This window comes from Patagioenas fasciata, chromosome 2 (genome assembly GCF_037038585.1).
Source record: "Patagioenas fasciata isolate bPatFas1 chromosome 2, bPatFas1.hap1, whole genome shotgun sequence".
In the NCBI taxonomy this organism is placed as follows: Eukaryota; Metazoa; Chordata; class Aves; order Columbiformes; family Columbidae; genus Patagioenas; species Patagioenas fasciata.
In genome coordinates, this window is record NC_092521.1 from 55,350,058 (window position 1) to 55,362,965 (window position 12,908).

Consider the following 12,908-nt stretch of genomic DNA (forward strand, 5'->3'; position numbering starts at 1 on the left):
GTAAACTAAGAATGACTTTGAATACACCAGAGCAAAACATCGTAGATATGGGGCAAGCCTGTTCCTTCTAAACTGTATATAGATCCTGACCTGGGTCACGTCTTCTGTTTCAGACCAAGCCTGCTGTAGAGGCGATACTGTTGATCTTATCATGTTGATAAAGACTTAAACGTTGAGAAATGCGCCTGGAGGGTTACGATAAGGAGAAAATAGTCACTGCAGTGGAATCTGTTTTTAAAAAAAAATATTTTCTCTCAGAGTCTTTTAAACAAGATGAGACTGACATTTCTCAGGAAGAGAAAAAATGTCTTTTTCAGTTTGCTTTCTAGGGGTTCCAGTTTTGGTCTCTGCTGCAAGTGAGAAGGACCTTGTGGGCTGGAAGGGACCTCAGGAGACCTTCAGTCCAACTTCTTGCTCACTTTACAGTGAATTCATACCAGGTTGCTTGGGCAGTTTTCTGGCTGGGCCTGAGAACAGAGGTTCCACAACCTCTCTGGGCAGCTGAGTCCAGTGTTTAAATAGTTCTCACAATGGGATCCCCCTGGTCTATCAAGTCGGAACCTCTCCTGATTCAGTTCATAGCCACCATCGCTCATTGTCCTGGATGCACCTCAGTAAAGACCCTGGCTCTGTCTTCTTAGCAGCCCTCCCCATGGGTACTGGCAGGCTGCGTGGTGATCCCCCAAAGCCATCTCATCTGCAGGCTGAACAGGCCCTGTTTCCTCAGCCTCTCCTCACAGGGCAAGTGCTCCAGACCCCTGACTGTCTTGATGGCCTCCCTCTGAATTTACACCAGTTTGTCAACCTTTTTCTTGTGTTGTGGAGCCCAGAGCCGGATGCATTACTGAGCTTGTGTTAGACCATATCAAGATGGGGATGATTACTTCACTGGATCTACTGGCTCTGCTCTTGTTGGTGTGACTTAGAATGCTGTTGGCCATCTTTGCTGCCAGGGTGCGCTGCTGGCTCGCGCTCAGCTTGCTGCCCTTGTGTCCTTTTGGCAGAGCTGCTTTCCAGGCAGCCAGTTCCCAGCCTGTCTCATAGCCAGGGGCTCTTCCTTCCCACAAGCCGGGCTTTCTGAACCACATGAGGGTCCTGTTGGCTTATTCCTCCCTCTAGCCTAAGGTCCTCTGAACAGCAGGTCTGCCCTCAAGGGTATTGAATGTGCCTCTGAGCTGGGTATCATCTGAGGGGTCAAGTGGATGCGTATTTTTCCCTCCTTCAGGCCACTGGTGAAAGTTACTAAGCAAGGTACTCCACTCATAACTGGCCTACAAGTAGATATGTACTGTTAACCACTGTCCTTTAAGTCTGATGATCCAACCAATTTTTCTCAAATCTAACAGTCTGTCTACCTAAACCATAATATCCCAACTTGGATATACCAGGATGCCGTAGGAGAAAGTGTCAAAAACCTTGCTAAAGTCAAGGTAGACAACATCCAAAGCTCACTTTCAATCACAGATCCGGTCATACTGTTATTTAGGGCAACCAGGTTGGTTGAACGTGCTGACTGGCCCTAGTCACCTTCTTCACATTCATGTGCTCAGAAGCAGCTCCTGAAAGGATTTGCTCCATGGTTTTCCCAGGCAGCTAACCAGCCTGTAGATCCATGGCTGCTTATTACCCTTTTGAAGACAGGTATAACGTTTGCCTTTCTTCAGTCATAGGGGACCTCCCTCATTCTCCACAACCTTTCAAAAACATTAGGGATGATAAAGAATGGTCTTTCAGCAACATGGGCCTGCTCCCTCTCCATCCTCAGGCTTGTATCTGTTGAGATTCCTTAAAAGCTCCATGACTTGGTCTTCTTCCACTCCTGGTGGTTCCTCCTCTCCTTGAATCCTGTTTTGGGGTGCAGAGGCCTAGGACACAGCACATCCAGAAACTCAAGTTTGTTTCCCTAAACTCTTAATTTTATTTCACATATTCATAATCAGCTTTTTTATCTACCACACTTTGCCTGAAACGGGGCCTGTTCAAGTGTTTGGTTCACTTGCATGGGATATATCTGAAATGGTTAATGAGAACCAGTGTTCCTAGAATATGCTACCTTTCTTTTACCTCTTTTAAAAAATAAGTGTGTAACATGGCCGTCTAGAGGAACCGGTTCTTCCTTGTGATACTTTACTAGATTGCCTGTGTCTGATGGTTGTGAATGTTCTCACAGAGGAACTCATCCTTGCCACGCAATTACATAGTTAGTTTCTGTCTTTGATAGGCAGTGCTGCAGCTGGCAGCTTACATTGTCCCTAATAATGGATATAATAGACGAGGAAAATCAGCTAAATTAAGTTTAGTATGAACTAGATACCCAGGCAAGTGCACTTAATTCCACAGGCAATTATTTCTATATATAGAAATACTTGGTCTCGGTGGATGTAGTCGTGACCTTATCAAGTACTCGGTGGAGAGAAAGGAGAGGGTTGGTAGTGTATGTTTATAGAAATATAGTGGAAACCAAATGAAAAATGCTTAATTAGTAGGAGAATTAATTAGTATGATTGTGACAGGGGAGGGGGTATGGATAACTTTCTGATGTTTTGCACCACTTCAATCTTCGTGCAATTTCCCGAAAACAGTCTGTTTATGTCCAAGTTGCATGGCAGCATTTCTGCCTTTTCAGTGTATGAAGTCCATCTGTGGCCATGTCTCCTACCCTGTTTGTGTGGTGCCCTAGAAGTCACGCTGCAGCTTTAGTTTTGCTTTCATGCTGCCTGAGAGTTCATGCCCTTCTCTTTGTGCTGCTGTAGAAGGGCATGGTACAGCTCCGCAGCCTCTGCGCAGGGAGACAGCAATTTCTGTTCGCCTTGGATCTTGAAGGCAGACTACATGTGTTGCATATTTTACAGCCTGGATTTGGAAGGATATTCCAACATGCATGGAGAATTTCTTCATTAAAAACCTTCTCGAAATTGATGCCCCAAACAGAAGGGGTTAGACTACATTTTGATCTGGCTGAAAAATTCACCTCCTGCTTGATCATGCTTTTCTTTTCCCGGGGGTATTTTAACATAATCGCTTTTCTTTCCTAAGGTGTCGAATAACTGTCTGTTTTCCAGGGAAAATATTGTGAACAGAGTGAAACAGTATAATGGGAAAATATTACTCAATGATATAAAGAAGGCAGAAAATAAAAGGGGATCCGGGATGTCTTGCTGACAACCAGATAAATCTTGGAAAAATTATAGAGATTATAGACAGATCACTTCATTTCTAAGGTTATTATATTACACTATTTTTGAAAGATTTTTAATAAGTTTCTCTGAGCCTTTGAGGATTTGACTGCTTTGAGGGATGCCTTGGTAACGCAGCCTCAACACAAATCCGTTGTCCTTATTTCTTCTCAAGAAAATGCAAGACGTGGAAGACTGGAATGAGTAAAAGTTTTTGATTTTTTTTTGAGACGGGGCAAATCTGGCAAGAGAGGGACTCTGCAGTTGTTGTACTTAGGCAGATAAGACCGAGGAGGCAGCTGGAGCACAAGAATCAGCAAAGTCGGCGTTCTTGGTGCTGGAGAGTTTTCCCTGAGCTGTGTGATGGGATGCAGCTCCTGGCTGTCTGTTGTGCCCCTGTGATTTCAGGCAGCAAGCCACTCTACTGCACTTACCCTGGTTACATTTAGCAGCACCTGACTGAAGGCTTGCTGTGATTGTGAAATATCGCGTGGCTGTTTTATTTCTCTGTAAACCAGAAAACAGTATTTTTAGTACAGTTGTATATTCCCTACTTGGGCTACATTTTTCAAAATGTCTTTCTTGAAAGGTTTTTGACATAAAAAAGGCTCAAGATGATAGCGGTTTTCATGTGTTCCAGTAGTTCTTTTTTTAATAGCTGAGTATAGGATCAAATGTTGTTAATTTTTTATTCCCAGCCTTAGAAGAATCATAGACACAGCATTTCCTTCTCACTGGTTTATATTTCACCAGCAGCAAAAATGCCAGGAATGTACTATTCAATAGCAGTATAATACAGTATCAAGTTGTACCTGTGCAGGGGTCATACCAGTTCTGTATTACCCCTTCATGGTTGTGGGGCTTTAATCCACTGTCTGCAGCTTGTGCCTGGGAAGGCAGCTTACCCATTAGAACCATCTGGTTTTCAATGACTAAACAAGCTGCCCCAAGTGTACTGTCATCTAATAGCAATCACATCCTTGCAATTTCAGACACCCGTTCATTTAACGACTCAAATAAGCCTTAGTTACCTTATTCAAATCTAGTGCATGCCAGCTGTTTCTCTTCAGCCTGGATGTATTGCCTGTTACCTTAGCGTGAAGGTGCCTCAGATAGGAAAGAGTAGATTAAATAAAAGCCATCTTCTCTATATGATACAGCCGAGACTGTACCTCCCAGGTTAATATCAGTCTGCATCAGTAAGTCCAAAGGTAAACAGGCATTGAGGCAGGTAAGCCTCTGAGGAATACCTAGACAAGTGAAATATGAAATGAACTTGTGCTTAAACAAAAAAATAAATCATAATACCATAGAATGGTTTGGGTTGGAAGGGACCTTCAAAGCTCATCTAGTCCAACGCCCCTGCCATGAGCAGGGACATCTTCAACTGGATCAGGTTGCTCAGATCCCTGTCCAGCCTGGCCTTGAATGTCTCCAGGGATGGGGCATCTACCACCTCTCTGGGCAACCTGGGCCAGTGTTTCACCACCCTCATTGTAAAAAAATTTCTTCCTCATATCTGGCCTGAATCTCCCCTCTTTTAGTTTAAAACCATTACCCCTTGTCCTGTCGCAACAGGCCCTGCTAAAACGTCTGTCCACATCTCTCTTATGTACCACTTTTAAGTACTGAAAGACTGCAGTAAGGTCTCCCTGGAGCCTTCTGTTCTCCAGGCTGAACAACCCCAATACTCTCAGCCTGTCCTCACAGCAGAGGTGTTCCAGACCTCTGGTTATGTTGGTGGCTTCCTCTGGACCCTCTCCAACAGGCCCATGTCTTTCCTGTACTGAGGGCCCCAGAACTGGACGCAGGACTCCAGGTGGGGTCTCACCAGAGCAGAGTAGAGGGGCACAATCACCCTCCTTGACCTGCTGGCCACACTGCTTTTGATGCAGCTGAGGATATGGTTGGTATTTTTTAAAGTGTGACAGATGTTGAGGACTGTTGTACTACCAAAGGAGGAATGATTGAAGCATTTCAGCATCTTCTGTTGAGGATGAGAGGGAAGTGAGAGATGAAATAATCAGAATTGCTCTACAGAAAATGTGTAAAGAGTTCACAGAATCACAGAATTGGCTAGGTTGGAAAAGACCTCAGAGATCATCAAGTCCAACCCTCGGTCCAACTTCAGCCCATTTACTAGATCATGGCACTAAGAGCCATGTCCAATCTCAGTTTAAAAACCTCCAGGGACGGTGAGTCCACCACCTCCCTGGGCAGGCCATTCCAATGCCTGATCACTCTCTCCGTAAAGAACTTCTTCCTAATATCCAGCCTAAACTTCCCCTGGCAGAGTTTAAGCCCATGTCCCCTTGTCCTATTGCTAACTGCCTGGGAGAAGAGACCAGTTCCCACCTGGCTATAACTTCCCTTCAGGTAGTTATAGAGAGCGATGAGGTCACCTCTAAGCCTCCTCTTCTCCAGACTGAACAACCCCAGTTCCCTCAGCCTCTCCCCATAGGTCATGTGCTCAAGTCCCTTCACCAGTCTTGTTGCTCTTCTCTGGACCTGCTCCAGCACCTCAATATCCCTCCTGAACTGAGGGGCCCAGAACTGAACACAATACTCCAGGTGTGGCCTCACCAATGCAGAGTACAGGGGAAGGATCACTTCCCTTGTCCTGCTGACCACACTATTTTTGATACAGGCCAGGATACCATTGGCCTTCTTGGCCACCTGGGCACACTGTTGGCTCATGTTGAGCTTCCTGTCAATCAGTACCCCCAGGTCCCTTTCTGCCTGGCTGCTCTCCAGCCACTCTGTGCCCAGCCTGTAGCGCTGCAGGGGGTTGTTGTGGCCAAAGTGCAGCACCCGGCACTTGGCCTTGTTGAACTTCATCCCATTGGAATCAGCCCATTTTTCCACTCTATCCAGATCTCTTTGCAGAGCCCTCCTGCCTTCCAGCAGGTCGACGCTGCCCCCCAACTTGGTGTCATCAGCAAATTTGCTGATGATGGTCTCAATCCCCTCATCTAAATCATCAATAAAGATGTTAAACAGGACTGGGCCCAACACTGACCCCTGGGGGACACCACTAGTGACTGGCCGCCAGCTAGATGCAGCCCCATTCACCAGTACTCTCTGGGCCCGGCCCTCCAGCCAGTTCTTAACCCAGCAGAGAGTGCACTTGTCCAAGCCACGGGCTATCAGCTTTTGAAGGAGTATATTATGGGAGACAGTGTCAAAGGCTTTGCTGAGGTCTAGATAGACCACGTCTACAGCTTTCCCCTCATCCTGATCATAAAAGGAGATCAGGTTGGTCAGACAGGACCTGCCCCTCCTAAACCCGTGCTGGCTGGGTCTGATCCCTGGTCCATCCTGGAGGTGCTGTGTGATTGCATTCAGGATGATCTGCTCCATCACTCTGCCAGGCACCGAGGTCAGGCTGACAGGCCTGTAGTTGCCAGGGTCAGCTTGGCAGTCCTTGTTGTGGATTGGGGTGACATTTGCCAGTTTCCAATCATTTGGGACCTCCCCAGTGAGCCAAGACTGTTGGAAGATGATGGAGAGCGGCTTGGCAAGCTCTTCTGCTAGCTCCCTCATCACCCTAGGATGGATCCCGTCTGGTCCCATAGACTTATGAGGATCCAGATGGCTCAGTAAGCCACCAACTATTTCCTCTTGGAATACAAGGGGACTATTTGGCTTCCTATCCCTGTCAACCATCTCCAGAGGCCAGTTATCCTGAGGGCCATCTGTTTGACTGGTAAATACTGAGGCAAAGTAGGTATTAAGTACCTCAGCTTTCTCCTCATCTTTGTTAACTATATTTCCCTCAAAGTCCAGTAGAGAATGGAGGTTTGCCTTGCCCCTCCTTTTGTTATTAACTTATTTAAAGAAGGACTTTTTATTATCCCTAACAGAATTGGCCAAATTAACTTCAAACTGCACTTTTGTTTCCCTGATTTTTTTCCTGCACGATCTAGCTATTTTCCTAAATTCTTCATAGGTAGCCAGCCCTTTTTTCCACAGTCTGTAAACTCTCTTTTTATTTCTGATTTCCTTCAAAATCTCCCTGTTTAGCCAAGCCGGTTGTCTTCCCTGCCGGCTAGCCTTTCGGCGCACTGGTATAGCCTGATCCTGTGCCCTCAAAACCTCCCGCTTGAAGTATGTCCAACCCTCCTGGGCCCCCTTGTTTTGAAGCATTGTTTCCCAGGGTATGCTCTGAACTAGACTTCTGAATAGGCAAAAATCTGCCCTCCGCAAGTCCAGTGTAGAGGTTTTATTGATGGCTCTCCTTGCATCTCTAACTATTGAAGATTCTATTATTTCGTGGTCGCTATGCCCCAGGCGGTCTTCAACCACTACATCTCCCACCAGCCCTTCTCTGTTTGTAAACAGTAGGTCTAGCAAGGCCTTACCCCGGGTAGGCTCATTTACCAGCTGATGAAGGAAATTGTCCTCTATACACTCTAGGAAATTCCTAGACTGCCTCTTCTGTGCAGTATTCAGCTCCCAGCAGATATCTGGCAGGTTAAAGTCCCCCACAAGAACAAGGGCTGTCGATTTTGAGACATCTGCCAGCTGCTTGTAGAATAATTCATCTCCTTCATCATCCTGGTCGGGTGGTCTATAACAGACACCCACGAGGACATCAGCCTTGTCGGACTTCCCCCTGATTCTGGTCCACAGGCACTCAACCTTGTCACTACTGACCTTGAGTTTAACAGAGTCAAGAGACTCTCTAACATATAAAGCCACCCCTCCACCTCTCCTGCCCTGCCTGTCTTTTCTGAAGAGCTTGTAGCCACCCATAGCAGCACTCCAGTCATACGAGTCATCCCAGTTGTTGGCATGCTCAATCTTACTGATGCTAGTCCTATGAAGAGGAGACAGGCTTATGTTTAAAAAATACAGTTGAAGATGTTCTTCTTAGATGAGGCTTCCTAATTAGAACAGAGAGTTTCTGTCTCAGGGTACAACCTTTCATTTGGTAAATGCTCAGTTATAAATGCACAAAGCTATTGATTTTCTGATGCCTTGCTAGCAGTTCATGTATTGAATATTTAATGTAACCCAAATACTTGTTTCCTAGAAATACTGGGAGATTAAAAAAAAAAGACCAATCTCTAGAGTTTACAGTTTAACCTGTTGTATAGTGGAGAAACTAGAGAGGAATGTGTGAAATGCCTGTCTGTGGAAGGGGGAGGGATCCTTTCCAGCAGACAGCTGATGTTTGCACTGACTCAGATGAACTTGAGTGGATGGAATTGCAGATGTCCAATTTTGAAGCTTTGTGAATGATGAACGTGGTGGTTTTCATCCTGTTATCTGCTGATTTGCAGGCATCTGTGAACTACTTTGAGGAGGTCTATGAAAGATGTTTTAAGAAGAGCAAGTACATTTATGTTACAAAGCAATTCACATATGCCATTTTTAAGGCAGACCAAGCCCACAGCTGAGTGTTTGTAGGGGATGTTCACCTGTGAACACCCTGTGAAACGCTGGAAAAACATTGCCCTAACTTATGTTTGAGATTATGTTATTCACAGTTCATGCTTGTTGTATTCTGGGTTAGTAATCCTCTTGCTTTCAAATGTTCATGAATGAAGCAAAGCTTTCTTTGGACTACTCCTAAAGCTGTGAGATCTTGAGTTTCTCTCCAGCTGCAGGAGAGCTCTTCAACATAAACTAGTAAATATACCAAAACAGCCTGAAGTTAATTACAGCAGAACCTCAAATCAAGGTTGGATCTCTTAGTAATTAAAGTCACTAGGTATTATGTTGTTTACTTTGATGCATGTAAGATTTTTTTTTTCCTGCAAATTTTAATTAAATGAGCAAAATTTACTTGTATTGCTGCTTCTCCTAGCAAGAACTTCAGTTTCAGCATTCTATGCTTTTGCTTTTAAAAAAAAGGGGAAAAAAAACCCAACGCATTTATTTTCTTGCATGGAAGCGCTGTTAGGTATGCTATTAGAAGCATTAGAATAATTGCAACTTAACTATGTTTAGTTATGCAATATCCTTTAGCGTAAACATGTGCTACCTTGCATGAAAACTTAAAACATGAAGTAAACAGCAGTCAGCTCCGTCCCTTGGGGAAATCCTGTTTTGTTGCAATTGTGGGTGAGAAAAAGAAAATGCAGACTGAGCAGTGGGCCAAGCTTTATAAACCATGTGAGAGACAGGGGTAACTTCTAAAATTCTAGTCAAACTGCTTTCTAATGTTGAAAGGATTTGGGGAGATAAGAAGCGTGACTGTCACAGGTCCTGCAGATGCAGAGGAGTCTGATATGCAAATGCCGAAACTGTTGGGTGAGATGTGCCTGCTTCATTCTGCCATGTCTCCACAGATGGCTGTGCCTTATTAACGAGGTTTATAGAGGGCGATGCTTTGCAGGGGCTCACTTTGCTGGGATACAGCTAGCCATTTTAGGAGGAGGCTCTGGCCATTTTATGTCTGTTGTACTGCTGCTTGAAGAAGTCTGCCTTTCCCCAAGTGAGCTGTGGATTTCACATCCTGCGCTAATGAAAAATCTCTCCTTCTTCCACCCCCCAAAAAAATGAAGTTGTACGTGATTTTCGGGAAGAGAATAGATGGGATAAATGTGCAGAAAGCCACCATGCAGCACTGTGATGTCTTGCCTCTTCTCCTTAGACAAATTGTTGTAGTTGTGTTAGATAGTAGATAGTATAACTGTGCTTCTTCTGGACTTGGACTTCATCATCTGGATGTGCCAGCTCAGATTGATCACATCCCATCTGTTTCCACGCTAAACAAGTGTCTGTTCAATGCACTATTGTGTTTGTTCCTTTGTCAGCATAGTAAACAGTTGTGGATTTTTTTCCCTATGCCCAGTTTTAAGGCGTTCTCCAACCTCTCGGGCAGTCTTGTCCAGGTCAATGATGAAACTAGTTTCATGTTAAAAAACCAAACCAAACCAAAAAAAACCCAAGTCCAAGCCTGATTTTTCTGAGCTAATGGAAGCTTATAGCTGAAGCATTGCATTCAAAAAGGAACAAAGAGAGCAGATTTTATTACTGTGGTGATGCATCGTGCTTTCAGCTACAGCAGAGCAGTCCCCATCTGCCTGCCTTGGAGTTCTGCTTGCATTTTTCTTTCTCCCTTCCCATTTTGTTTACCTTTTATCCTGCCCTCCTGTTTCCCAATCTCCTTGCCACTGGCACTCTCAGAACCACAGCTCCCAGAGTGCTGATTAATCTCTTCACATTAACAAGTTTCAGATTCAATAGCAGGAGTTGGAATGCTACCAGGCATCAGACAAGAGTCTGACCTTCATCCTGAACTGCCTCAGCCCAACTCCCAACATGCCAGAAAGGAGGAGATGCAATTTATTTAGTGCTTCCCACCTGTTAACCTGGATGGTTCACTTCAGAGCCATGCGAATTTCTGTAACCCTACATTTGAGCAGTCTCTTGTGACACTTATTATTTTACATGCCATGGTGTGGTGTGTTTACTGGAATGAGATGGTGGAGAACACCAAGACCTCTGTGTGAATGTGTAGAGGTGCATGTTTACAAACAGTTTTGTTGCACAAAATCTGTGAAATATGGTCTAAACATGAGTGAAATGAAGCTAAAATATATAATCAGATATTTAATTGATAGAGGTGCAAGAGAAAATTTCTAAATTGCAGTCAGCAGACTTCATTCCATAGAAATATCAGCAATGGGAGCCATATAGAAATTTATACTGTCTCAGTAATAGTATATCCCTAAGTTACTCATTTCACCAGTTCAGCTTCAGAGTTCTTACATAAATGTGTGCACATGCACTTTTCCTGTGTGACTGTTTCATCTGGAATCCCAAGATGTGCTATTGGTGGTCTTTGGCAAGCTGGTTAGTTGCGTCCTGCTCTGCAAAATGGAGAAAAGACTCTATTTGTGGTCTAGTTTGTCATCTTTTAAGTTAGGCAACAGAAGATTTCAGTCTTTCATGGCTCTTTTTAGCTGACTCTATCTTAATAGAGCAGTCATTGGTTTGAAGAGGAATTGTCTTAATCTCTTTATTTCTTCAGCATAAGAATTGCTGGACTGGACATGAGGGCACTACTGCTCCTTTTTGGCATCAGCTGCATGAAAGAAATAGCATAAATTAATAATGCTGTAGGTTATCTAATCTAGAAGTATTTTTATTGCTCTGAAACAAAGACTATGTATGTCAGTGAGAATTGCTTTTAAAATGAGTATGTACTTTCTAAAATTAATTCAATTTATGACCTCTGTTGATCTTGACTCAGTGACAGCTAGATTGAGTGGGTATCTGCAATATTGATGCCATATTTATCAAGAGATGAATGACAAGAAGAGATGATCACAGTGCTTTTAGACAGCAATAGTGATTGAACTGGTTTTGAAGAGGGTTCAGGCTAGACATGAGGAAGAAATCTTTTACAATGAGGGTAGTAAAATACTGGAATAGGTTGCCCAGAGAGGTGGTAGATGCCCCATCCCTGGAGACATTCAAAGCCAGGCTGGACGGGGCTCTGAGCAACCTGATCTAGTTGAAGATGTCCCTGCTCATTGCAGGACTAGATAGATGATCTTTGAAGGTCCCTTCCAACCCAAAGGTTTCTATGATTTTATGATTCTATGATAAGTGTAGATACAGGTTTAGCATTTCCCTGCTCATCCTTAGTGTTCTGCTGCTTCTTAAACCTTTCTTGAAGAGACCAGCTGTCAAGGAGGCCCAGGGAGAGTCAATTAGGCAGACAGATTTCTGACTATTTTTATCTACTTCCCCTGACCCTTGGTGAAAAAAAATCACTGTATCGTTTGCTGTGGAGCTGGTTCTCAGGTGTTAAACTGAGTGTTATGCTTCAAGAGAGTTACTCCTGTCAGCTGTACATCAGATGGTAAGAGCTGCTTGGGCAGGGATAAGTCTTTTTGCTAAAACTAAACTGATTAAACTTGATGGTTTAATAAATCTGGTAATTAAAGAAATAATAAGTTAGAGAAAATTAATTTATTAAAAAAATCTCAAACTTGAACAACTTTTAGACTGTTTAAAGCTTTATTTCCTTGTATTGAATTCAGTGAGGGGTATGCAAACAGCAGAAAACATGGCTAGTTAATGAAAAACAGTACTGAAGTTAAAAGGCCAGAATAACTGATCAAGACATACTATATCTAGAGATTTTTTTCTCTTTATTTTCATAGTTGTTATCTGTGCGTTTTATTGTTTTGAGAAATGAAATAAATCAAGGTGATTCTTAAGATATAGTGTGTCCTCATCTGAACTGGACAAAGTGCTCACTGACCTTGAAGCCTGCAATGGTTTTGCCCCAGAGATAAGCTTGCCTACTTCTTTGCATACACATCAAGAGTACTGTAGAAAACACCTGAAACTCATAAGAAATGCAGATTGAAAAACAAGTAGAGGTAACATAGTTGTTTAATATGGACTTCTAAAATCAAAGTTAAGCTAGTTTGCATGTTAAAGCTCTCTTCTTCCAAGCTTGTTGTTACAAGAACCAAATGTTCAGAGAGCATTTGCTTAGTGGAAACCATGTCTGTAGAGTCTGATTTTTTTAGCTATGTTAGGCTCTGAGTCAGATTGACAGGGTTTTATTTTAGCTGGGGCTGAGTTCAAAGCACTTTGGAAATAGTAGGTACCTAATGCAGAAGTTCTCTCCAGGTCTCTGTAACAATGTTACATTCTTGGAAAGCCTCTCGCAGATATTACATTCTTCATATTGTCTACAGTTTTAAGAATTAGTGGGTTCTCTTTGTCTCCAAACAAAGCCAACAGAACTAATGCATGTAA

At 43.5% G+C, this 12,908-nt stretch overlaps 1 protein-coding gene across 1 annotated transcript in view; it reads left to right on the forward strand.

Moving 5' to 3' along the window:
- The window catches only part of RAB31 (RAB31, member RAS oncogene family), a 71,027-nt gene that overhangs the window by 52,302 nt on the left and 5,817 nt on the right, over positions 1 to 12,908 (forward strand).